Source organism: Pan troglodytes, chromosome 11 (assembly GCF_028858775.2).
Source record: "Pan troglodytes isolate AG18354 chromosome 11, NHGRI_mPanTro3-v2.0_pri, whole genome shotgun sequence".
NCBI lineage: Eukaryota > Metazoa > Chordata > Mammalia > Primates > Hominidae > Pan > Pan troglodytes.
The window spans coordinates 94851454-94878183 of NC_072409.2; the positions used below are offsets into that span (position 1 = coordinate 94851454).

Genomic DNA, 26730 nt, shown 5'->3' on the forward strand with positions numbered 1-26730 from the left:
TATTTTTTAAATTAAATATATTCTTTTATTTGGTTTTATAATCAATTTTATTTTTTTTTTAATTTCATGGGTACATGTACAGGATGTGCATGTTTGTTACACAGGCAAACATGTGTCATGGTGGTTTGCTGCACAGATCATTCCATCACCTGGGTATTAAGCCCAGCATTCCATTAGCTGTTCTTCCTGATGCTCTCCCTCCTTCTCCTTACCCTCCAACCCTCCAACAGGCCCCAGTGTGTGTTGTTCTCCCCAATATGTCCATGAGTTCTTATCATTCAATTCCCACTTATAAGTGAAAACATGTGGTATTTGGTTTTCTGTTCCTATGTTAGTTTGCTAAGGATAGTGGCCTCCAGCTCTATCCAAGTCCCTGCAAAGGACATGATCTCATTCCTTTTTATGACTGCATACTATTCCATGGTGTATATGTACCACATTTTCTTTATCCGGTCTATCATTGATGGGCATTTAGGTTGATTCCATGTCTTTGCTATTGTGAATAGTGTTGCAATGAACATATGCATGCATGTATCTTTAAATAGACTGTGTAATCAATATCTTTTAAGTTCAGTATTCTTATAACTTTGCTCAAAGAATAATTTTCAGACTGCTTCATTTGATAGAGAAAATATTAAACTATTTTTAGGATTATCACTATCCAGAGGGAAAGGCTATCTTTTTTATTTTATTTTATTTTATTTTTTTATGAGAAGGAGTTTCACTCTTGTTGCCCAAGCTAGAGTGCAATGGCACGATCTTGGCTCACTGCAACCTCTACCTCCTGGGTTCAAGCGATTATCCTGCCTCAGCCTCCCAAGTAGCTGGGATTACAGGCACGTGCCACCGTACCCAGCTAATTTTTTGTATTTTTAGTAGAAACGGGGTTTCACCATGTTAGCCAGGCTGGTCTCGAACTCCTGACCTCAGGTAACCTGCCTACCTCAGCCTCCCAAAGTGCTGGGATTACAGGCATGAGCGCCTGTGCCCTGTGGGGAAAGGCTATCTTTTAAATGCAGACAGATTATAGGACTATCAGCCTGATAAAGATTATGGCTATGATTAAAAACATCGCAGTTTCTGTTCTCAATAAATCCTACACTTGAGCTAGGGAAACAGCAACAAGTGTTCCACCTGGAACCATCCCAATCCTCAGCATGCCCATTTGAAATTCTGGATGTTTTATGTGGTTTTCTAGAAGAATGAGAACACAGAAAGGCATGGGACAAAGGTGATGGCAGATACGGAAAACAGAAGGAAAGGGAGTGGCTTAGTCAGTTTGCACTGCTATAACAAATTATCATTAATGGGGTAGCTTATAAACAACAGAAATTTCTCACAGTTCTGAAGGGCTGGAAAGTCCAAGAGGAAGGTGCCAGCAGATTCCGTGTCTGGTGAGGGCTGGCTTTCTGACTCATAGAGAGCTGTCTTTTCACTACCTCCTTATGTGGTGAAAAGAGCAAACAAACTCCCTTTGGTCTTTTTCATAAGGGCACTAATTCCATTCATCAAGGCTCCACCCTCATGACTTAATCACATCCCAAGAGGCCCCACCTCCTAATACTATCACTTTGGGGGTTAAGATTTTAAGATATGAATTTTGGGGTAACACAAAATTGGGAGGACACAGCAGGGAGAAAGATGAGGCAGAAATTCTTGAGATGCATTCCTACCAGCCTTCTCTCTCACACTAAGTAGAGATACCCTAGAAGAGGCCACTCCCTCTTCTTAGACTTCCTGTTATCTCCTCCCCACTTCAATCCCCCACCTAAGTCCACTAACAATAAATCATAAATTATCAACGTGTGTTCATTTAGTGTTGTCTTCAAGCCTCTGTGAAGCTTGGGACTACATTCTCAGTATCAATTTATTCTGTGTTTTTGTTTTTATTTTCATGTTTCTAGGTGGAATTGACAACTAACTAACTTCAGTTTTAAAAACAGAGCGAAAAGATTCTCTTCTCTGGTGAGTGACTGAATGAGAAACAAAATCATTGCTTAGCTAACAAGATACCTTCCTTTGCACAAGAAACCAATTATTTACAATTTACAACCCGGCGTGTACATTTCTCTGAGTGAGGTTGAATTTAAATGTACTGATTAACGTCATTATTTTTTAAACTCTACAATAACTCCTTTTAGAAAAAGAAATATTTCTAAAATGTTGCTACTTATCTTCTATGTTATGTATCATTAAATCTTAGTCACGTGTATTTCCTTAAAGAAGGGAACTCCTATAATCAGCAGTTGAACCTAGGTCATTGTGCCCATTGTTAAGCCATTTTCCTTGTCTAAGATACTGTCCCACTTCATTCAAGAGCAGCTCTAATCAACAGGAGTTTCTGCAACAATGGAAAGGTTCTCTTTGATGTCCAATATAGCAGACATTAGCCCTGTGGCTTTTAAGCACTTGAAGTGTAGGTAGTATGACTGAGAAATTGATTTTGAAGTTTTATTTAATTTTATTAATTTAAATTTAAGTAGCACATGGACTGGTGGCTATCACACTGGACAGCCCGGTTCTGGATTCCCAAGGATTCTTGGGTGAGAGGGAGGACATAGGAGAAGGCAACTTCTTGAATCTGTCTTGGTTCCTTCTTGATGTAAAACACAATGTCCATAATATAGCATGTCTCAAATTACTTAGACTAGAATGGGTTGTTCCCTTCAGGCAATCCCTGATCACTTTATATAATTGTAACCCTCTACACCCCATCACTGTTCATCCTGTGTGTCTGCTTTATTTCCATCTGATAAAAAAATAAATTCTACTTATTTGTTTACTGCCTATCTTCTCCCAATAGAACATAAGCTTCATAAAGACAGGCATTTTTGTCTACTTTGTTCAGTTATGTATATGTACACATACACATACATATGTCATGCCAGACCCCTATTAAGATCAGTAGGGATGGGAGTAGGTTTATGACGCCAAAGGAGAAACCAGAGCCAGAAAACAAGACATAGGGGTTTGGGGGTTGGTTTTTGTTTGTTTGTTTGTTTGTCTATTTGTTTTTCTGTTCCCAGAGACATAGAGTTTTATTAGCAGGCAACTTACATACAGGGATGGCCCAGTGGTGGCAGGCTGGCCAGAGAAAAACATGCAGTTCATATAGCATTTTCTCTTAGCACTCTTCCCACAACAATCTCTACCTGGCAACCTTCATTTAACCCAAAACAAATGGCCTTGCTGCCCTGTATTACCCATGATCCACAAGACAGGCCAGGGATTTAGATGTTCCTCATAGACAAGGAATGAATTTTCAGATTGGCCATTCCTGGATTCCTTAGCTCAGAACTCCAAACACATATTCAGGTGCATCTGCCATACAGGGCATTCTCAGGGTGTGCTTAAGTTATCACTATCAGGTGGATATACCATACAGCATACACATAACAAATGGATGGCCATGCTCAGCAAGCCCATATCCCTGTTGTATGACTATTGATCCACCTGACTCAGTAAAGGATAGTCTATACCATCAGCAAATTACGACAGGATGATTGAGTGGATCTACCATGTTTTTAGGGCCTCTGGGCCTCCGGAAAAGATTCTTTAATTTGGTCTTTGGGAAATAAAGAATTAATAGAATCCAAAAAAACAAACAAACAAACAAAAAAAACACTACAGTTGCTCTCTGAGGCTTACTAAACAGCTACTATAGACACATTACAGGGACACTTATAGTCTACTATAGAGCAATTTATATTCTGCATCAAAAGTCTATGGCTTAATTTAATCATCAATTCTTTCTCCCTAAGGTAAAGGGGTTCCACTATGGCTACGCATTAGAGCCCACTATGGAGTTTCCGAAATGTCTCCAGAATTTCCAGAGGTGAGGCCCAGACATGCAGAGTTCTGTGAAGCTAGAAATGAAACCCCGTTCCCTAAATGAAAAACTTCTTCTCAAATGGCAAATGTGGGTCCCATACTTGGCGTCCTTTTTTTACATCCATGAACTATTTCCCCACCATCTGAGGTATTCTCTGACCTCCATTGCCTCTGTGCCCAAATATCATGACATGAATTTTCTGGACTTGAGCAATGGCATCCCACTTACCCTGTGCTGGATTGACTTTTCCTCATATTTCCTTATGTGTGATGCCTTCCATACCTATGCTTGGGCAGGTGTTTCTCTTTGCCACCTGCCTTTCTGTGATAGTTCTGGAGTTTTTCTTCACATCAGTGGTTGTATTAGTCCATTTTCATACCGCTGTAAATAGCTACCTGAGTCTGGGCAATTTACAAAGAAAAGAAGTTTAATTGACTCACAGTTCCACAGGCTTAACAGGAAGCATGACTGGGAGGCCTCAGGAACCTTAGAATCACGGCAGAAGGTGAAGGGGAAGCAAGGATCTTCTTCACGTGGTGGCAGGAGAAAGGGAGAGAGAAAGGAGAAGTTACACACTTTTAAACTATCAGATCACATGAGAACTCACTCACTATGATGAGAAGAGCAAGGGGAAAATCAGCCCCCATGATCTAGTCACCAACTACCAGGCCCCTCCTCCAATTCCACATGAGATTTGGGCAGGGACACAAATTCAAACCCTATCGGTGGTTCAAAAAATTTAAGTGTGTAAGAAGTACCTGGGGAATTTGCTGAGCCAGTTTCCTGGAGCCTATGCCGAGAGATTCTGGGTTACCAGAATGGGATAGAACCCATGACTTTGCTTTTTTTTTTTTTTTTTTTTTTTTTTTTGAGACAGAGTCTCACTCTGTCATCAGGGACCAGGGCTGGAGTGCAGTGGCACAATCTCAGCTCACTGCAACCTCCACCTCCTGGGTTCAAGTGATTCTGCTGCCTCAGTCTCCCGAGTAGCTGGGATTACAGGCGCGTGCTACCATGCCTGGCTATTTTTTGAATTTTTAGTAGAGACGGGTTTCGCCATCTTGGCCAGGCTGGTCTTAAACTCCTGGCCTCAGGTGATCTGCTCACCTCGGACCCCCCAGAGTGCTGAGATTATAGGTATCAGCCATTGCTCCCAGCCCTGACTTTGCATTTCTAACAAGCTCACAGGTGTTAAAGGAAACTAAATATGGCCTGAGAAGGACTTGTATATTTGGGTTCTTGTGGATGAACTGTAACCTATCTTAATAGTCAGACAAAATTGAAAACCTAGCTTAGGAGTAAGTTAATTTAACCATCAATTATTTCTCCCTAAGGCAAAGGGGTCCCACTATGGCTATGCATTAGAACCCACTGTAGAGTTTCCAAAAGATCTAGATCTCCAGAATTTCCAGGGGTGAGGCCTAGACATGCAGAGTTCTGTGAAGCCAGAAATGAAAACCCCTGCTCTAAATGAAAAAGTTTTTCACTGCGCCTATAACAATAACAGTCCTGGCCAATCCCAGTGGCCATACTTCAACCACTCATAGACTGCTAAGTGTTCAAACTGTGTTCAAATAAGGCAAACACCACCCTGTAACCAATCCAGCTATTTCTGTACCTCACTGCCAATTTCTGTATGTCAATTCCCTTTTTTTTGTCTGTAAGTCTTCTTCCACCACATGGCTGCACTGGAGTCTCCGCGAATCTGCTGTGATTCTGGGGGCTGCCCGATTCACGAATAGTTCATTGCTCAATTAAACTCCTTTAAATTTAATTCAGCTGAAGTTTTTCTTTCATCACAGGTGAAACCCACACTTTGAGAACCACTGCTCTTAGGCGGTGCTCAGCCCACTTTGATGTGGATACAAATCACCTGGGGATCTTGTTAACATACAGGTTCTGATTCAGTACACCTGGAATGGGGCTTGAACTACTGTATATTGAATTAAGGCTCAGGTAATGTTTGATACTATAGTGCTGGTCTGGAGAACACACTTTGAGTGTCCAGGATTCCAGGGGGTTCACCCATGGTCACTTGGCAGCATGGGGAATAGAACTGGCCACATTTTTCTTTCTGCTCTGTCAATGTTGTGGATTGAATTCTATCCCCAAAAAAGATATGTTAAAGTCCTAACCCTGGGTACCTTATTTAGAAAAAAGGTATTTGCAAATATTATCAAGTTAAAATGAAGCCATGCTGGATTAGGATATACCCTAATGCAATGACTGGGGTTCTTATAAGAAAAGGGAAATCTGGAAGCAGACACACAGAAGAGAATGCCATCTGAAGACAGAGGCAGAAATGGGAATGAAGCATGTATAAATGAAGTGACACCAAGGGCCGCCATGAGCCACTAGAAGCTAGGAAGAAGCAAGGAAGGATCACCTGCTAAAGTCTTCAGAGAGACTGTGGCTCTGCCAACACCTTAATTTGGGACTTCTGGCCTCTGGAACTGGAAGACAAAGAAGTTCTGTTGTTTTAAGCCACCCAGCTCCCTAGGAAACAAATATAGTCACACAGCTCGGTGATCACATACTGACCCAACATACTGCTCAGTAACCACATGCTGACCCAACCCACCTCAGGACCAGCAGTGGGCTCGCATGGATCATGACATTCTCCCACAGTCCCATAGTCTTCCATATTCCCACTGTCAGGTTTTCTTTTTTTAATTTGCTGATCTGTCTCACTACATTGCAAAAGAAGACACATCTTCTTGACCTTGTTTTGAATGAAGAGAAAAAGAGAGTTTCTAAGAAAAGCCCACCTACTGAGAGATGGTACTCCTGGCAGCACTCAATTTTTTTTTTTTTTAATGTGTGATCTTTTAGTGCTTCCACCTTTCAAATGTTTTCTTTGCTAGAGGCCTTCAGAAACATCTCATGGATTTTTCAAAATCTTCAAAAGCTTTTGTTTATTTGTCAGTAAGTTTAATAAAAAATATACGCCATATGTAATTTAAAAGATTTAAGAATTAGGCTATAATAAAATACAGTAGTAAAAGTGACAATAATTTGATATTTTTTAAATGTTTCAGAAAGTGTTTTCAAATTCTACCTATGGTAACTGAGGATACATACCCTAGAAATTAATTTTCACACACAAAAAATGTATCCATAGCAATACTCAGAAATGTATAGTTAAATATTGCATAGCAAAGAATGCACAGTATTTAAGAAGTTTTTCCCTTATAACTAAGAGAGCTCATCAAAATTCGGGGGCATGTGCTTAAATATATTAGGTGAGTGCAAAAGTAATTGCAGTTTCTGCATTGTTGGAATTTGCCATTTGATATAGGAATACATTCTTAAATGAATGTGGTTATGTTACACATCATTTTAATGGGCATTTGTCACTTTAGGTTTTTTGCTAATGACTTATTACTCATTGTTTATTTTATGTTTATTTTAGAATATGAAAGTGATGTTGGACAAAAAACAAGTTCAAGCAATTCTCTTATTCAAGTACAAAATGGGTGGTAAAGCAGTGGTGTTTGCAACATTGACAACGCATTTGGCCCAGGAACTGCTAATGAATGTAGTGCAGTGGTGGTTCAAGAAGTTTTGCAAAAGAGAGGAGAACCTTGAAGGTGAGGAGCATAGTGGCCAGTCATCGGAAGTTGACAACAAATTGAGAGTACTCATCGAAGCTGATCCTCTTACAACTACACAAGAAGTTGCCGAAGAACTCAATGTCAGCCATTCTACAGTTGTTTGCCATCTGAAGCAAACTGGAAAGGTGACAAAGTTCAATAAGTGGGTGCCTCAAGAGCTGACCAAAAATTTTTAAAAATCATCATTTTCAAGTGTCGTTTTCTTATTCTATGCAACAACAACAAACCATTTCTCCACTGGATTGTGACATGCGATGAAAAGTGGGTTGTATATGACAACTGGCAATGACCAGATCAGTGGTTGACCCAGAAGAAGCTTCAAAGCACTTCCCAAAGCCAAACTTGCACCAAAAAACGGTCGCTGTTTGGTGGTCTGCTGCCCGTCTGATCCACTACAGCTTTCTGAATCCCAGTGAAACCATTACATCTGAGAAGTATACTCAGCAAATCAATGAGACGCACCAAAAACTGCAATGCCTGCAGCCCGCATTGGTCTACAGAAAGGGCCCAATTCTTCACGACAACACGTGACTGCATGTCCCACAACCAACGCTTCAAAAGTTGAGTGAATTGGACTAAGAAGTTTTGCCTCATCCACCATATTCACCTGACCTCTTGCCAACCGACTACCACTTCTTCAAGCATCTCAACAACTTTTTGTAGGCAAAATGCTTCCACAAGCAACAGGATGCAGAAAATGCTTTCCAAGAGTTTGTCAAATCCTGAAGCATGGATTTTTAAGCTACATGAATAAACTTATTTTTCACTGGCAAAAATGTGTTGATTGTAATGGTTCCTATTTTGATTAATAAAGATGTGTTTGAGCCTAGTTATAACAATTTAAAATTCATGGTCCAAACTGCAATTACTTTTGCACCAACCTAATACTTAAGTTTCTTAGTTTTGAATCCAGTCATTGATAACTACAACAAGGAGAGGCAGTGTGAGAAGGAATGAGTACATGACTTGGGTCAGAAAATCTGGTTGCAGTATGTATCAGGTGTGGACAGCTCTATGTCATGTGACTAGACAGTCAATCCCTCTGAAGCTCCAGTTTCCTTAAGTCTGAAACTAGACTAATAATATTTACCTTTCCTACTCATTAGGAAGATCAAGTGAGATACAGCATATAAAAGTACTTGGGAAAATGTTAAATAAAATGTGAAATCTCCTACCAAAACACATTTAAATTAAATCTCCTACAAAAAAATACATTTAAAGATAATTCAAGAAACTATTATTGCATTGTTTGCCACTTAAATATTTTAAACCCTAACAAAGCCTAATCACCTGCAACATATTTATTTAAGAAGCAAGTTACTGGTTTAAGAAGGACAATTTTGTTCCACCATAACTACTATGAGGATGAGGTGATACCTGTTTCATTAAGAAAAAGTTAACATGTCAATTTCTATTGATTAGTAGCAAAAATATTTTAGCACCAAAGTGAGTGTGCCATCCTTGCAAATTATATAGTTTAATAAATAATTTATTAAATTTTAGCAACAATGAGCCAAGCACCATGCTAACACCACACACACACACACACACACACACACACACACACACACACAGAGTGATGGGTGATTTGGGGTGTCGACTTAATTAAGGGATACCCAGATAGCTGGTAAAGCATTATTTACTCTGAATCATTGCATTAATCACCCTCAATGCTTCAGTGAGCTCTTCTGCTGAAAGAGAAAGCAGATAGTTTGGCATTTGACTAGAATGATTGGGCTGCCCCAGGTGTGTCTGTGAGGGTTTTTTCAGACGAGACTCGTGTGTGAGTCTGCAGACAGTGGGAAAGATCTGCCTTCAGCATAGACAGGCACCATCCAATCAGCTGGGGGCCCAGATGGAATAAAAAGGTGGAGGAAGGGCAAATTCTTGTTCTCTCTTCCAGAGCTGGGACACCTTTTTTCTCCTATTCTTGGATGTCGGAAGTCCAGGTTCTCCAGCTTTTGAATTCTGGGAGTCACACCAGCAGCCTCCCAGCCCTGTAGCTCTCTGGCCTCGGACTGACAGTTGCATCATTGACTTGCCTGGTTCTGAGGTTCAGACTTGGATGAACCACACCCCCGGCTTCCCTGGTTCTCCAGCCTGCAGACAGCCTATCACCAGACTTCTCAGCCTCCATAGTCAAGTGAGAATTTCCCCTAATAAGCCCCTTCCCATATATTTCTCTACATGTCCTATTGTTTCCTGGAAGAACTGTAACACACCAAACAAAGTATGACTTCTTCCCCACCACAATGCTGTGAAGTTAGAACAAATATTTCACAGACAAGAAAACTAGGGCTTAAACGGATGAATGAGCACCTCACTCAAGGTCTCTTAGGCACTAACTCTAACTTGATCATTATATTCATATTGTTTTTGAAAACACTTTAACATTTTTGACAATAAATCATTATGGCTTAGTTATCATCTTAAAGATTTTTCTCTTCAGTTCATCACCCATCGATGTTATCTGCTTCTAAATTATACTCTAACACCTGTGAGGATTGCATCCTCAAGATCTTCTGCAACACCCCAACACTGGTGTTGTGTATATTTTCCCATATACACATAAAGGGCAGGTCCATCCAGCACTACCAAGCCCATTTAGGGGCCTGTACACTGAGCTTGGGAAGCTAGGCTTACACAGCCCTGCACTCAGCCTCCCAGCCTGTGTGTACAATTCAAGTTTGTACCTTGATGAAATCACAAACATCTTAAAGGTATCTCTCAAATCAAAGCCAAACAAGCTAAATGCCTAATCACCAAAGATCTTCAACACAGTATGCTTCTAGGTGAGCTAACAATTTTCCTATTAGAAAATTTCTGATGTTCGAAGAAACTCTTGAAGACATTCCTTCTCTGAGAGAGAAGGAACCTTAGTTCAGGAAGAGCAGAGCCAAGAAGGTGAGGACACATCCCTCTCCTGTGTATTCCTTGGCATCCTTCCCTTACCCCCTCTCACGATAATATCCTGTCTTTATTTCCTAAGCAAATTTAATCATTTATTTTCCACAGCATTCTTTCCCTGGGTCTTCAAACATGCATAGCTTCCCAAGTGTGGAGAAAAACTTTGATAGTAATATCCACAATTTTCCTGGAGTATGGTTCTTTACCATCCTCAAGGAGTCGTTATGGCGTTACCTGGCAGTATTCTCAATAGCAGCTGTTTCAAACAACATTAAACCCTAGTTCATGATTAGCTGCTCCTCACCTAGTATTGTGCTGGGTGGGGGTGAGGATGCAAAGGTTCCTATACTCGGAAAGCTGGAAGGGTGATAAGGAGGCATATATACAATCAGTATAGGTTATGAAATATGGAAAGCCTGAAATGAAAATGAGGACCCAAGAAGGAGAAGGAGATATGGGTAGTGGACAGCAGCGGAGCACTGAGGGCTCAAAAGCAGGAAGTGGTTAACAACTGGCAGAAAAGCCAGGAAGATGAGGTCTGAAAAGCATGCCATGCTTGGCTGTAAATGGAAAGAGAGAGATAAGGTAATGGCTGGAGCAGAAGGCACAGATAAGGGAAAGAGCCTTTAGTTGCATCTTAACCTGCCCTGAGGATGATAGATTCAATTGCTTTAATATGAAGATCTTCCCCTATGGCTGACAGCTGCCATGGAAAATGAAATGGTGATGGATGGGTATCTGAATAGCTTCAGATGTAATTAAGTTGCAGGGGGGAACATCCTGTAGGACGCAGACTGGAATTTTAGATTAGTGTAAACGCAAGCCAAACCTTCTGTTTAGTTAATACTGCCTTCTAGAGTTCTGAAGCAAATTTTAATTCAGCATTTGTAAAACAGTACATATGTGAAAGCACTGTTCAGTCATTTGAGTAGGCCTGAGTTAAAATACTAGCTTTACCACTTGCTAGCAGTGCTAACTCTGGGTAACTCAGATCATCTGTGTTCCAGTTTCCTCATCTGTAAAATGGAAATAATAAACAGTCCTCCCATTGCAGCTTTGTTGGAGGAGCAAATTAGTTAACCCACATAAAGTGTTCAGAATAGTGACTAGCAAGAGTCAACCCTCAATATATTTAGCTATAGTTGGCATTATAATTATTACCATCATTTGCTCTTCTATTGATCAGTTTCTATCAAGGTCAAACTGTTTATTTACCTCATTTTACAGTGAGGCAAATTGGCTTCACATGAGTAAATGATTTTCTTTGTGCCCAATCCCAAGCCAGAATTACAGCAAAATTTCCAAACTTTCACTCATACACAGCCTAGTCTCTGTTAAATATGAACAAACCTTTACATGAAGGGCATTACAATTGCAAAGCAGTCTAATTATTTTTACATAAGAATTGAAGCAATAAAAAGAATTAGGCTCAGGTTCATTTCGTCATACCTGCACTGGATCACAAGGTCTACAAAAGTTAAAACAAATTAATTGTATTGGAGGAAAAAATAACAGTAAAAGAAATTAAAAGGAAGAAATGTTGATATCTGGTAAAATATCCAACCTGATATCATTCATAAGCAGCCCTAAGTTCTGTGGGGCCTTGAAAGGGCTATGATATGAATATCAACAGAACAGCAAATCAGTACTAAGTTTTCATGTAAGAAACACACCAAGGAAGCCATTTTCATGATTTTCATTTTGTAGGGAGTCACAACACTCCTCTCCATCCTCGAAATGCCAGCACTTAGCACCTCACTTGGCACAAAATTTGTGTGTGACAATGTGGGTTTGAACTGAGTGGAAAAGTAAGTTAAAGAGTTGAAAATGATCTAAATCTCCTTTGAAAATGGACAGAAGTATACCATCCATTATAATCCAGAAAATAAAATGGAAACATTCAATGATTCATAATCTGTAACAATAGAGGAGATGATTCTAAAGAGATAAGACAAAAATCAGGTATATTAAGCATTGGAATGCACCAAATAATTACAACTTGGAAATAAGACAAAAATCAGGTATATTAAGGATTGGAATGCATCAAATAATTACAACTTATAGATTTATTTTTATGCTATGCATAAACTAAGACAGGAATAATTTAGTTTTCCAAAGGTCAAATGGTGGGGAAAAGTAGGGGAAATGAAGAGAGATAGGGAACAACACTCACATGGATGTGAGTCCTACACAAAATATAGCAACATTCATAAATATCAAGTTCCCATTTCAAGAGCTCTTGAGGGGATCCATGCAGAATAAGGTTTATTTATAACTGTGACTAAGTTCTTGATAAAGGAGTAAATAGTATTAGTGTTTCATTTTGAAAATCAGAAAAGTGTATACTATATTTTACAACTTCTATAAGAAATCTTTACTTTTTTTAAGATTCCTGTGATTGAAGTTTAAGTGTCAGTTATATAGAGAGTTCACCTGTATAACAATTCTGGATTGGATGGAATAATTGGTATCGCACTGTAAATGATGATAGAACTTGACAATAAATCAGCTCTATAAATCTTTCAGGCACTGGACAAGAAACAGTCCACGGCTGTGGTCCCTGAGAGAAGGATAACACCAGCTTTCTGCCTAGGGGAACTTTCCAAGCCATGGCACAGGGAAGTGAATTCCTATTGGAAAGCAGCACTCCTGCTGGAGAGAGAAAACAAATATTGGAGTTCAAGGCGGCTGAAGAGGCTAGAAGTGTGCTATTAGAAATTAGAAAGAGCCATGCAGTGATGGATCTCCAGATGTCTTCATAGGTGTCCTCTAGTGTCTTTTGCCAAATGCTAACCTATGCAATCACAAGGCAGGGATCTGCAATGCCTGGCTGACAGCAGCTACTAGAAGCTGAGAGCCACACAGAGACTCCAGAGGCTTTTCCACAGAGAAAGGTGTGGCAGTTCCAATCAGCCAAAAAAGAAAGACTTTACTGAAGACCCTGCTTATTTAGTTGAGACCTGAGACAGGTCATGTTTTAGAAGGGCTACTCTAACGCAAGGCTAATGGCCGCTCTACATCTGCCCTAAGCAAAAACAAGCTTGGGCAGGATCAAGCTGCCTGACAGTAAATCAACTGCCTGCTAGCACAAAATCCAATATTTTTAAAAGTATAACAAAATCCAGAAATGGTATGAGACGAAAAGAGAATCTATGTGACAGAATGAAGAGTTTCAGAAATTGTACACAAGTGGGTAAAGATTTCCTCCTCATTTTAAAATTTATATAAAAGGCAATTGACTTTCTAAAACAAAAACTAGGCCAGGCGCGTTGGCTCACGCCTGTAATCCCAGCACTTTGGGAGGCCGAGGCGGGCGGATCACAAGGTCAGGAGATCGAGATCATCCTGGCTAATACGGTGAAACACCGTCTCTACTAAAAAAATACAAAAAATTAGCCGGGCGTTGTGTCGGGCGCCTGTAGTCCCACCTACTTGGGAGGATGAGGCAGGAGAATGGCGTGAACCCGGGAGGCGGAGCTTGCAGTGAGCCGAGATCGCGCCACTGCACTCCAGCCTGGGCGACAGAGCGAGACTCCGTCACAAACAAACAAACAAACAAACAAAACTAAAATTTATTGTTTTATATGTAGAAGCAAAATGTATGACAGAATACAGAAATAGCAGAAATTAGGAAAGTGAACAAATGGAATTTTGTTGCAAGTTTCTTAAAATACAGCGAATGTGATGTGCTATAATATTCAGTTTATGTTATGATTATGATACATCTGATAATTCCTAGGGAGATCATTAAAAGAATCAAAATTGTAGCTAAAAAGCCAATAGAAGAAACAAAATGGGATTCCCAAAAGTACTTGATAATTCCAAAAATGTCAGGCAAGGAGGAAAAAAAAATTAAACAGGCAAATAGAAAATAAATAGCAAAATGGTAGATATTAACCCAATCATCGCGATGATTGCCTTAAGTGTAAACTAAATAATTAAAAGGCAGAGATTGGCAACTAGATTAAAAAAAAAAAAACCCAGCTGTGTGCTGTTTATAAGAGACACACGCAAAATGTTAGAAAAATGCTAAAAGTAAAGGAATAGGACCAGATATAACACGCAGTCACTTGTCATAAGAAAACTTTAGAGTAACTATTAGTGTCAAACAAAGTAGACTTCAAGCCTAATATACTGGCAAACAAATCTATCAACACATGAAAACGATGACACATCTTGACTAAGTGTGAGGTTCGGCCCAGTAATGCAAGCTTGCTTCATCACATTAACAAATATAATCTCAATAGATGCAGAAAAGTCCTTTGATGAAATTCCATACCTATTCCTGATTAAAAACAAAAAAAAAACTCTCAGCAATCTAAGAACAGATGAAAATCTCCTTAATCTAACAGAATATCTACAAGACTTCAACTGCTAACTTCATACTTAATGAAGAAAAAGACTTAATGATTTCTCCCTAAGAACAGAAATAAAGCAAGGATGTCCACTCTTACTACTTCTATTCAACATTTTATTGTGGATTGTATCCAGAGTAATAAGCATGTAAAAGAAATAAAAGGCATAAAGACCTGGAAGAAAGAAATAAAACTCACTTTCTTCACAGATGGCATAACCTCATTCTAAGGAATTTAACAAAATTAAGTACTAGAACTAGTAGAATCTCAGCAGAATACAAGGTCAATATCCAAATAATTGTCCTCTAAAAGAAAAAACAGGCAAATATTTTTGCCAATCTTAGGGTAGGGAAATATCTCTTAGAGATGACACAGAAAATGCTAATCATAAAGAAAAATCAAACTTTATCAAAATTAAAACTTCTTTTCATCAAAAAACACCATTAAGAAAATGAATCTGTCAGAATCTAAGTTAAAAAATGAATAGTTGTATATTATAATATATGCACAATACATACATCTGACAAAGGCCTTGTATTCATATTATACGAATTCTTATACTTCAATAATAAGACATACAACCCTATAAAATGGAGAAAACACTTGAGACACTGCACAAAAGAAGATATATAAATGGTTAAATAAGCACATGAAACCACACTTAACATCCTTCATCAGGGAAATGAAATTAAAATTGCAATGATATACTACTATGTACCTATGGAATGGCTAAAATTAAAAACACTGATATATTACCAAGGATGTGGAACTCTCATTCATCACTAGTGGGTATGTAAGTGATACAATTACTCAGGAAAACTATTTGGCAGTTTCTTATTAAATATATATATATATTTACCCTATAATCCAACAATTCCATTCCTAAATATTTACCTAAGAGAAGTGAAAACAAATTTCTACAAGTAGACTTGTACAAGGATGTTACTAGCTTTCCTCATAATATTTTCAAATTGAGAACAATCCAACTGTCTATCCAGAGAATGGAGAAACAAATTGTGTTATATTCATAAAATGGAATACTACTCACCAAGAAGATGAACCACTGATACATGCAGCAGCTTGGAGGAATCTCGAAAACATTATGCTCAACAAAAGCCAAATATGAAAGAGTACATAATGAGCCCACTTATAGGTTTCAGAACAGACAAAACAAATCTGTAGTGATAGAAATAAGTCACAAGGAAGGGACATGTGACAGGAACCAGTCAACTGAGAAGACATGAAGAACTTTCTGGGGCAACGGAAATGTTCTATATATTCATGAGGAGTGAGTTATCTCGGGTATACGCTTTTTTTCAAAACTCATTGAATTTTATATTCAAGATTTTTGCATTTTACTATACGGAAATGATGCTAAATTTAAAAAGGAAAAAACATTAAATGGGCCAACTTATTCCCTGAAGATGGCCTACTGGCAATAGTATTTGAAACTGTCATATTTATTTCGTGACTAATGACCATCTCGCAACTGTTTGTGTATATTTCTTGCGGTGTGTAAATCACTGTTTTACAAACATGGGATGGGATGGTATGATGCATATATTCTACCTGGTCGTATCTCGTTTTTTCACCAAATTTCACCAAATGCGCTGGGTTGGTGCTAACTCATTTTATCCCTATTAGCAGAAAGTGTTACAGCTTCTTAAATTTTTTGCCAACTTGATGGATGTAAAATATGCTATTGTTACTTCAATGTTTATTTCCTTGACTATTAAAGAGTTGAGCATCTTTCCATATATTTCACATAAATTTGGATTCTCGGCTGGGCACGGTGGCTCATGCCTATTATCCCAGCATTTTGGGAAGCCAAGGTGAGCAGATCACCTGAGGTCAGGAGTTTGAGACCAGCCTGGCAAACATGGTGAAACCCCATCTCTACTAAAAATACAAAAATTAGCCAGGTGTGATGGTGGGTGCCTGTAATTCCAGCTACTTGGGAGGATGAGGCAGGAGAATCATTTGAACCCAGGAGGCAGAGGTTGCAGTGAGCTGAGATCGTGCCACTGCACTCCAGCCTGGGCAACAGAGCGAGACTCTGTTTCAAAAAAAAACCCACAAATTTGTATTATCTTTTCTGTGAATTGCCTATTTATCTTCTTTGCCTATTCTTTTGCATTAAAAAATCTATAATCCTATCTTGGTTGAACAGCTCTTTCTAACACACAGGTTGTCCAGATAATCATCTAAATTTTATAAAATGTTTTATTGCCTTTGTCTTTACATGTAATTCTTTACTTTTATGTGGTGTGTGGTAATTTTCCAAATTTACTTTCCTCCAGATGGATTAACCACATGTAAAAGCCATTTCTTAGATCATAATAGTTTCTCATTGAAGTTTCATCTTTGTCAAACATTAAGTTTCCATATATAAAAAAAATTCATTATTGGGATCTTGTTTATTTTCTGTTCAATTTGTTTGTTTCTATATCAATGTTATGAGGCTATGATACATTGTCTTGTAATTTTTTTTAAATGTTTTTCTTACGATCTATTATCCTATAATTCAAGTCATTCTCACTATTCCTCTTTTTTATTAATTTCTTAGCTATTCTTAGACATGCTGTATGAACTTTAAGATTATTTAATTCAATTTTTTTTTTTGAGATGGAATCTCGCCACCATGCCCGGCTAATTTTTTGTAGTTTTAGTAGAGACGGGGTTTCACCGTATTAGCTAGGATGGTCTCGATCTCCTGACCTTGTGATCCACTCGCCTCACCCTCCCAAAGTGCTGGGATTACAGGCGTGAGCCACCGTGCTCGGCCTTTTTAATTCAATTTTAAAGCCTCTTTATGATTCTCATTGGAATTGCCTTCGATTTATAGGTCAATTTGGGAAATTTTAAATTTGGAGAATATTAAGGATTCCATTTGAGAACATGATATATTTTTCCTTCTGTTTCACCTTTTTAATATCCTATAATATGATTTTTTAAAAATCTTCCTTCTTAAGTAATCTGTATCTTCTTTATTTCTAGGGGTCTTATAGTTTAGTTAGTATTGTGAATGGAATTTATAATTCTATTTTCTTTTTAACTGGTTATGGCTTTTATAGAGAAAGGATTTACCAAAAAAAATTTTTTTTTATTAAAGCTCATATCTAGAGCATTTTGGAAATGTGGAAGGAGATTATCCCATCCCATAAAGGCAAGTCTGAGTCAACAAGATCATCAATTAGGATTCAACAGAACTAGTCCCATTTTCTTCTAAATCTCTGTCTCCTGGTGGCTCCTTACCTGGCTACTCTCTGATTTGGGCACCTATTTTGCAGTTCTTTTCTGTTCTTCCTTGACTAAATTCTACTGGTCCTCTACTCAATGCCTTAGCTGCTCATCAGGCTGGTCTAAGAGGATGCCTGCTGCTTCCCAGGGGCTGAGGCTGGCACATCTATGGATTTGGTCTCTCAGACAATACAGTAGACACCACTAAAGCAATCTCCAGCTATATAGAATAAAACTTCATACCAGCAATATAAAACAAGTAACCATCTGCACCGAGGTCTTAAAAGTTTTATATGCAGTAAAGATTATTCCTAATGAGGAGATAAGAAACCATTACAAATTTGACGAGTGGACATTTAAATGTAGTTACATTGAGCTAATAAACCTTAAAAATTAACCGACTAAATCTCAAAGCAAGGTTAACCTGCACTGAGTAGGCCAAGCTTAAGTAGCCCACTACTAATGTTAACGAGGCGAAGTTTTCTTTCTCTTCCCTTGACCCTGGTATCTAATGTGTAGAGATGCTATTTAGCCATCTAGCCATCCTCTGATACACCCTACAGAGACCCAGTCTCTACCTACCTTCAACACACCTAGCCAGAGACAGCGAAATCAGTTTTCTATCTGCCTAATAGGCAAATACAAGCATACTTTGCCTTTGACATCTCTCTGCCTCCTCTTCCTGCTTTTGTCTAGCCAATCCTTATCTAGAAAACCAGCCCAGATATTCCTATCTGGGTTCAGCCTTGACTTTTTGATTCCTTACAGAACCCTCCATTTCTGAATCCACCTCGTCTCTTCCCTTTGTCGCGCCCCCACCAATCTGCTCATTACCTCCTCTTCTATAATATGACTCCTTCTCAGTACAGAAAATGTATTGAGGTCTAAGCTCTTGAACTTCATTGTGATGATAATTCCTTTGTCTACCATGGCTTGACCCCCACTTTTCTGTCTTCTATGGGGCTCCACATAATTTGACAGGCAGCATCCAGGGCTCTACCTTCAAACTTGCTTCGGGCAGGTTGTTTGCTGGGCTTGCCAGGACCTTGGCCTCCATATCATTTGAACTGTGACAGTTACCTCAGTTGATCCTCACACAGGAAGTAGAATAGGGTCTGTAACAGCATTACTTTCACTTTAAAAATAAAGGAGCTGGGGCTCAAGAGAGGCTTTAATACTTTTCCAACATCACAGAGAAGCGAAACCCACACTCAAACCCAGGTTTCTCCAATAGGTCTCCTGACTGAAAATTCCTTGCTTCCTGTAACTGTTTATTTCTGTCTCTGAGAATAACTTAATAAAAATTATTAAACTGTAATCTTCTTGAGGATGGAGGCCAGGTCTTTTTGCCTTTATATTTATTATCTCCCAAAGGAGATAATAAGGGCCCAGGTGTTACACAATAATTTTGATAAACAATTAGGGCCAATAAGGGCCCAGGTCTTACACAATATTTTTGATAAACAATTCTGTGGAAAGTATACACAAACAGCAGAGTGAAAATATAAAACCAAAGCATGAATGAAGAAGTACAAACATTAACAACATTTACAGCTGATGGCTTTTCTAGGAACAGCTTTTATAGAAAGCATATATTTGAGAAATTGAATTAATCATGGCATTTTAGAGTATTAGAACCAGATCATAAAAATCTTTATGATCTTCTTATCTAATCCCTCTGAATTGAGAGAATAGCCAAACTTTAGGAGGCAATACGGAATAAAAGAATCTGGAGAGTAAATCTTTTTTCTTGATCCCAGAAACCCATTATTCAAGGAAGAAAGGTTTCTGGTCATATTTTTCTGGGGACAAGCATTTCCTAGCATTGTTAAGTTTATATAAGTATATAATATGAACTGTGTTAATCTATTTAAACATCCAGTGAGTCAATAACTTTTCTTTTTAAAGAGGCTGGTCTTGAACTCCAGGACTCAAGCAATCCTCCCACCTCAGCCTCCACAGTTGCTGGGATTACCGGCATAAGCAACAATGCCTGGCTTTCAATAACTTTTAGACAAATTAATTTTAAATGCTTAGATCATGTCTTTTAATTTTACCTCTTTGTTTTTTAACTTTCCTTATTCAAAAATAGATTACAAAAGATGTTGCAGGGGCCAGTCACAGTGACTCATGCCTGTAATCCCAGTTACTCAGGAGGCTGAGGTGGGAGGATCACTTGAGCCCAGGAGTTCAAGACCAGCCTAAGCAACATAGCAAGACTCAGTCTCTACTAGAAAAAAAAAAAAAAAGTTGCCGTTTTGCTTCTTGACTGTGTGTATATCATACAACTACAAACTCTTAAATTCTTACAGGCTCATTAGAAAACCTCTTACCTTAGACTACCAAAAAGCAACACTGCCTTTAATAATGACCAGAATATAACACAAATGATTTTATCTGAGATACTATAAAAGTTATCTTCTTTTGAAACTACTTATATCTGCAACCCAAATAATGTTCCCATCACCAAAAAACTAAACTCTAAAAAATTAGCATATAACTTGGTTTTCTCTGAGTGATTCTTCTAAGCAGTTTATAAGGTGAGTTAACCTAAGAAAAGTCATTTTCAGTAATCGTAGGCAATGATGTTGAACAAGAATATATAGAAATGAAAATTGTGAATTTAAATAAAACCTTAACTATATATAACAGGAATAACAGTTTTGAAACATATTACAGTTGGCTCTCCATATCTGGGAGTTCTGTAACTGCAGATGGAAAATACTTGGGAAAAAATTAAAAAATATATCACAACTATTTATATAATGTGTACATGGTATTAAATATTACAAGTAATCTAGATTGAAAGCATATGGGAGAATGTGTGTAGGTTATATGCAATTATGTCCTCTTATATAATGGGCTTGAGAATTCTGGACTGTGGTATCTTGGAGTGGGGCAGGTAGCCTGTCCTGGAACCAATCCCCCATGGATACCAAGGGATGACCGTAATATGATTTTCTTTTTGCATCTCTTTGCATGACCTTCCTAGCCTGCCAGAATCATCCTTTTTGCCTCAGGAAATTTGGCTTGTGGTAGGAAGAATGTAAAGGAATGAAATGGTTTCATGCTGGGCTTTTACCTATCAAAGTGGGCTCTTGCAGTCCCCAGTGAAGCACTGGCTTTGAATAAAAGGAATTTCTCAGTTCCCCCAAAGACTCTTTTTAGGATAGCAAAGCTTAGAGAGCTGTGGATTGAGTTTTACAATAAGCCACAGGGAACAAAAACCTAGGATATGAAAATACGGGGAGACATACCTGCCTAGGGAATTAGTAGCAAGGTTTCTAGGATAGGAGGAAAGATATTCTAAAAAAGGAAGCATGGAAAAATGGAATGTAGAATTTTTAAAAAGCATATAGAATGGAAAGATCTACATAGCAAAGCCCCTATTCCCTCTCCCCAGCTCCCTACCCCAGGCCTAAACCAAAACCACAAATTAGGGCAGGGACTTAGTGAGAATAGGAGATGCCTAAGTTGCAAAATTTAAGCAGGCACCCCCTCTCAGTATTGCAAGGCTGAAGGGGAGCTCCTCCTCAAAGTCTGTACCCTAGGTGCCCTGCTAGCCTCATCTACCCCAGCCCTGCTACAAGAACAGAGATGTGGTAACAGAAATATCCTAAGCCAAGAGGAAGAATCACACGCCATAGGTTTAGTGTCCTTTCTCAGGCAGATGCAGGGAAACCTGTGAGCTCTTAGGGTAGCACCAAATTCAGGGCACAATGTGGGAGAGACAGGGCAGTGCCTGCACAGAAGTTTCCGAATGAACTGCCAAGGGCATGACGAGATGGCAGAGAGAATGAAGAACGAATGGAGGCCTGGGGATGGAAAGGAAGACTGTCAAGGGAAGGAGAGAAGACAGGAGGTGATAGGGGGTCTTTAATTGGTATTAAGGGGGCCTAGGTTACTATCAACATATTGAATGAGGATACACCTAGTGTACAGACACCAGTGCAAGTAAGCCCCTCAAGAAGCTATCATGAACTAAAAGACAACCCAGGGGTCTATATGTACAGGTCTGCGACCCAGTATTCACCAACTGCAGATTGTGTAAATGCCATACGCTAAGGTGCCTTGGGGAGAAGGGCAATAAATCAAAGAGTCTGCCCTGGAGCATACTGAGTTTCTTTTTATTGAAAAATCTTGTTTTGTATTGTTTACTTTTCCCTTGAAAATCACAGGATGTTATATCATAAGAATAATAAAAGTTATTCAAAACAGAAAACCCTACATTTCTCTTTATAAATATTAGTGTGTTAAATATTAGTGTGTTCGTGTATTAACAGCTCTATTGAGGTGTAACTAACATATACTAAACTGCAATAAACTGAATCAATTTAAATTGATAAGTTTTAAGATAGATACATGCCTGAAAAACCTCACCACAAGCAAAACAATTAACATTTCCACCTCTCATGCTCCTTTGCAATCCCTCCCTTTTCTCATTCCTCTTCACTATCTATCCTCAGACAGCCACTTATTTTCCTTCTATCAGTGATGATTAGTTTCCACTTTCTAGAGCCTTAAATAAGTAGAATCATACAGTATCTATTCTTTTTTTTTCTGGCTTCTGACATTCAGTATGATTATTCTGAATTTCATCCATGTTATTGCTTGTATCAGTAGTTCACTTCTTTTTACTGCTGAGTTGGATTTCATTGTACAGTTATGCCATAATTTATTTATCCATTCATCTGTTTATGGAAATTTGGGTTGTTTTCAGTTTTTGGCTATTAAAAATAAAGCTGCTTATGAGAATCCCCATTGTGGCACATCTTCACTAACACTTGTGGTGGTTAAATCTTTTTCATCTTAGCCATCTTTATCAGTGTGTAGCGATATCTCATTGTGGTTTTATTTGCATTTCCATAATTACTAATTATTTTGACCATACTTTTATGTTCTTTTTTTGTCTCTTACTTGGTTACGTGTGTTTTCAAATCTTTTGCCTATTTTGGGGGGGTTTATTGTCTTCCAATTATTGAGTTTTGAGAGTTCTGTATATATTTGCAAACAAGTTCTTTATTAGTTATGCGATTTTAAAATATTTTCTTCTACTATATAGCTTCTTTTCACTCACTTGAAAGTGTCTTTTGAAGGCCAGAAGTAGCTAAGAAATGCTTGCTTAGCTATCTAAGAAGGCTTCTTAGATGAAATACCTAAGAAATCTCTACCTAACCCAAGGTCACAAAGAGTTTTATTCTGTGTTTTCTTTGAGGGAGAGGAGTGACCTCTGAAAACTCAAGGTGCTGAAAATAAAAAAGAATTTATTTTGTAGCCAGTCTGTTACTGCCATGAAATATATTTCAAGGTTTTAGCCTCCCAGATGGTGCTCTTTGGGATGAAAACAAATTGAAGCATTTGCCCAAGGAAAACAAAATTGACATGTTTGAATAATTTTAAAATTTCTTCTAAAGATTCGAATATATTAATTCAGTTGTTATCTTCGACTCTGACTTCCTCTGTACCAGTGGATAACTGAAAGTTGAATATACATACTTCAGTGATGTAACTATCACTGAATGTTTTGTTTTGGGTTAAAATTTTGGGAATAGAAAACTCATACTAGATTTAATTCATTCATCCAACATATTTATGGATACTTACTATGCCAAGCACTGTACTAGGGGCTTTTATCCATTTTCATCTATAAATTTTATTATTTGATCTTTCTAATAACTGTGTGCTTTTGGCAAAAGAAACTTCATTTTTAAAGGTTAAAAGTTGTCAAATTCTCACTGTGAGTGAGAGAGAAGCCTCTGAGAATCTATAATCTAGTTAAATAGTCAAGTACCTTGACAACAACAATACCCTAAGATAAATACCATTATAGACATACGTTAGCCTATGTGGCTCCCAGAGGGGATCTCTGGGAAGGCTTTTAAAGAATGAATAGAATTTTGACAGGTAAGTACTGGGCTGTGATAAGGGGAGGAGGTAGAATAGAAAAAGTAGACGGGAAATTTTTCACAGAGGCACATTGGCCAGAGAATGCCTGGTGTGGTCATGGAACAGCAAGTTGCTGTGATTTTTGGTAAGGGGATAGGATGGTAGGAGATGTCAGCATGTGACAGGTTCGGGGGCAAGAAGAGATATACTGTAGCAGGCAACGGGGAGTCAGCAAAAGATTTAGACCAGGAGAATGGCTACATCAGAACTGTGTTTTAAGAAATATTTTTGCCATCCTTAAATAATCTATGGCAGTCTGGGTAGAAGGAGGAAAGAGATTGGAGGCAGGGAGGCTGGGGGAGGCCATCTTGGTAATGCTGGCAGGACGTGGGCAGGACTGGGAACTGACCAGGGGAAAGGGAGAATTTCACTTTTCATACAAAATGTTCTCTCCTAAGCTCTTTTTGTACTCTTTCCTTGGGAAATAACGTAGAATCAGCTAACTGCTTGATTTGAAAGGATTTTTTATTTTTCGACTGATTGGCGTGTTCTTTTTTGGCAACTAAAAAGGGCCTCTTTTTGTGCAGCAGAAAGATATAACCCAAGACGCTCCAGAAAGTCAACTGAGTTATGATGTAAAGAATGGACGTGAGGGAGGCCAATTACTCCTCACCCAGGTACTGGAAAATAAGGAATGGACAAAGAAGACTACTGATTAGTAGGAGATCTGGAAAGGATGGGATCAATCGAATTTGATTGGATGGGGTGCTTAATGATGACTCCCCAATTTAAAATCAAGTGGCTAGAAAAATGGTGGTCTTTCTGTGGGAAATAATGATTTAGGAAGAGAGATAGTATGCTTATTTTAAATAGGTTGAATTGGAAGACGTTCCAAAGATAGTCCAAACAATAGGACTTTCATGAGGAAATATCCAAAAGCTGCTCAAAGGCCAGAGATAGTATTCATAAAAGAAGAAAGGGCGGAAAATAATAGTCAAAAGTTGTCCACATGGAGATAAAGCCATGTGTGGTTGCCTATGCTGAGGGATAACATGGTGACAAATGGATGGTGACTAAGGGCAGACTTTTGAGGAAATACAGCAGGAGAAGAAGACCCATCCAGAGAGACAGAAGGGACATAAGGCAAGAGACGTAGAATATGTAGAACTTCAGGGGTAAATGGAAGACAGACAGAATTGGTAAAATGCAGCAGACCTGTCAATGAGGATGTGGATGCAGGGGCTGTGTTTGGTGACAAAGGATCAATTCTTCTGGGCAGGCTTTCCACCTTCTCCCTCCTGCCCCACTGCAGGCCATCTGGGACTTTACTTTCTCTCTTGCTGCTTAACCTGATCAGAGATAGCATTGATAATGGGTTAGCCACCAGTTTACCCTTTAGATCAAATGTTCTGTAAAAGCAAGGACCGTGGGGCATCATCCCGCAAGGTGATACAGGATAGGGATTCGGGGAAAAATTAACATGCTCGCGGACGGAGCAGTGTCAGGAGAGTCAAACTGTAAGGTATTATGGAACAGGAAGATGGTAGGAAATGAAAGAAGCACCTGATCAGAGAAGGCAGGCAGGGAGTTATTAGAAGATTCCATTGAGAGAGAAACAGAAAGAATACAACGTTTAATTATATGGTAAGAGAGAGTTGTCTATGTCCCTAAAGTGCAGTGAAAGCCAATGGAAAGGAGGGGATGACGATGCAAGAAGAGGTGATGGTTAACTACTGATGCAGTGAGTCTGAGAAGGGACTGGTAAACACAAAGTTGGGGTTAACCTCCGACTGAGGGCAGGGTATGAGAGAAGGTGCAGAGAAATGTAGAGGTGAGAGGTAGGCATAGTGAATGGAATGGACTATGAAAAAAGGAAGCCACGGCCTAATGGGAAACAAACAAGAAATCCCACCAACCTTGAAGTTCTGATACTGCCATTTTATCAATTGTGTGACCTGTGGCAAGTGACTTAACATTTTTTTAATGCCTCAACTTCCCTTTTGGTAAAAATGGGGGCGCTAACTTCCAACTCCAAAACCAGGTGCCATTGTCCCACTTACTTGCAAGTGCCTTCTTAGATGTTTCTCTGTTTTTGTTTTAACGTTTCCCTTTCTGGGCAGAGGAGCTTGAAGATGGGCTGGATCTTATTAGCAAAGCAGGAGGGTGGGTCATCTGTGTACGGAGACAGTGATGTCATAAGCCTGAGAGATCACGAAGGGGTTGTAGCAGTGCTGGGCATAGGCTAGAGAAATTAACACAACGTGAATAAAGATTTGCAGGCACCAGTGAGAACCCAAGGGAGATTAGAGAGCAGGGAGGCCTGATAGAAGAGGAATCAGGCCCCTAGCTGAAAAAGTGTTGGGGAGGTGTGCTACAAACTTCGTTTTATTTTTATTTATTTTTTGAGACAGGACTTCGCTCTGTTACCCAGGCTGGAGTGTAGCCGCATGATCTTGGCTCATTGCAGCCTCGACCTCCCAGGCTCAAGCGATCCTCCCACCTCAGCCTCCGGAGTAGCTGGGACCACAGGCCCGCGTCACCATGCCCGACTAATTTTTGTATATTTAGTAGAGACGCGTTTTCGCTATGTTGCCCAGGCTGGTCTCGAACTCCTGGGCTCAAAAGATCCTCCCGCCTCGGCCTCCCAAAGTGCTGGGATTATAGGCATTAGCCACTGCGCCCGGCACAAGCTTCGTGTCTGAACCTGGCTCACCGGTGGGCATTGAGCGGAGCCCACCCTGGAATCCACTCATGTCGGGAGGTTTGGGGATGGGCTTCAGCGAGTTCGGAGGCCCCGGAAATCGCCCAGATGCATTAATTTCCAGAAGGCTTGCAAGGGGGTCTCAACACAAAGATTAGGAAGCTGTAACCAGAGTTTGGTAAGCCCACCGGGAAC

General features: G+C 39.2%; 1 long non-coding RNA gene across 2 annotated transcripts; it reads right to left on the bottom strand.

The window, feature by feature from the left end:
* Positions 1 to 708: 708 nt before the first annotated feature.
* LOC134807681 (uncharacterized) lies at positions 709 to 26006 on the bottom strand. Of its 2 annotated transcripts, none has more exons than XR_010148752.1 (3): positions 25895 to 26006; positions 6219 to 6285; positions 709 to 4359 (listed from the first exon to the last, which is right to left on the bottom strand). It is a non-coding gene; the product is annotated as an uncharacterized LOC134807681 (long non-coding RNA). The 2 variants fall into 2 exon arrangements; XR_010148753.1 differs by lacking the exon at positions 25895 to 26006 and adding an exon at positions 6414 to 6490 and having other exon boundaries at positions 4273 to 4359.
* Positions 26007 to 26730: the final 724 nt, after the last annotated feature.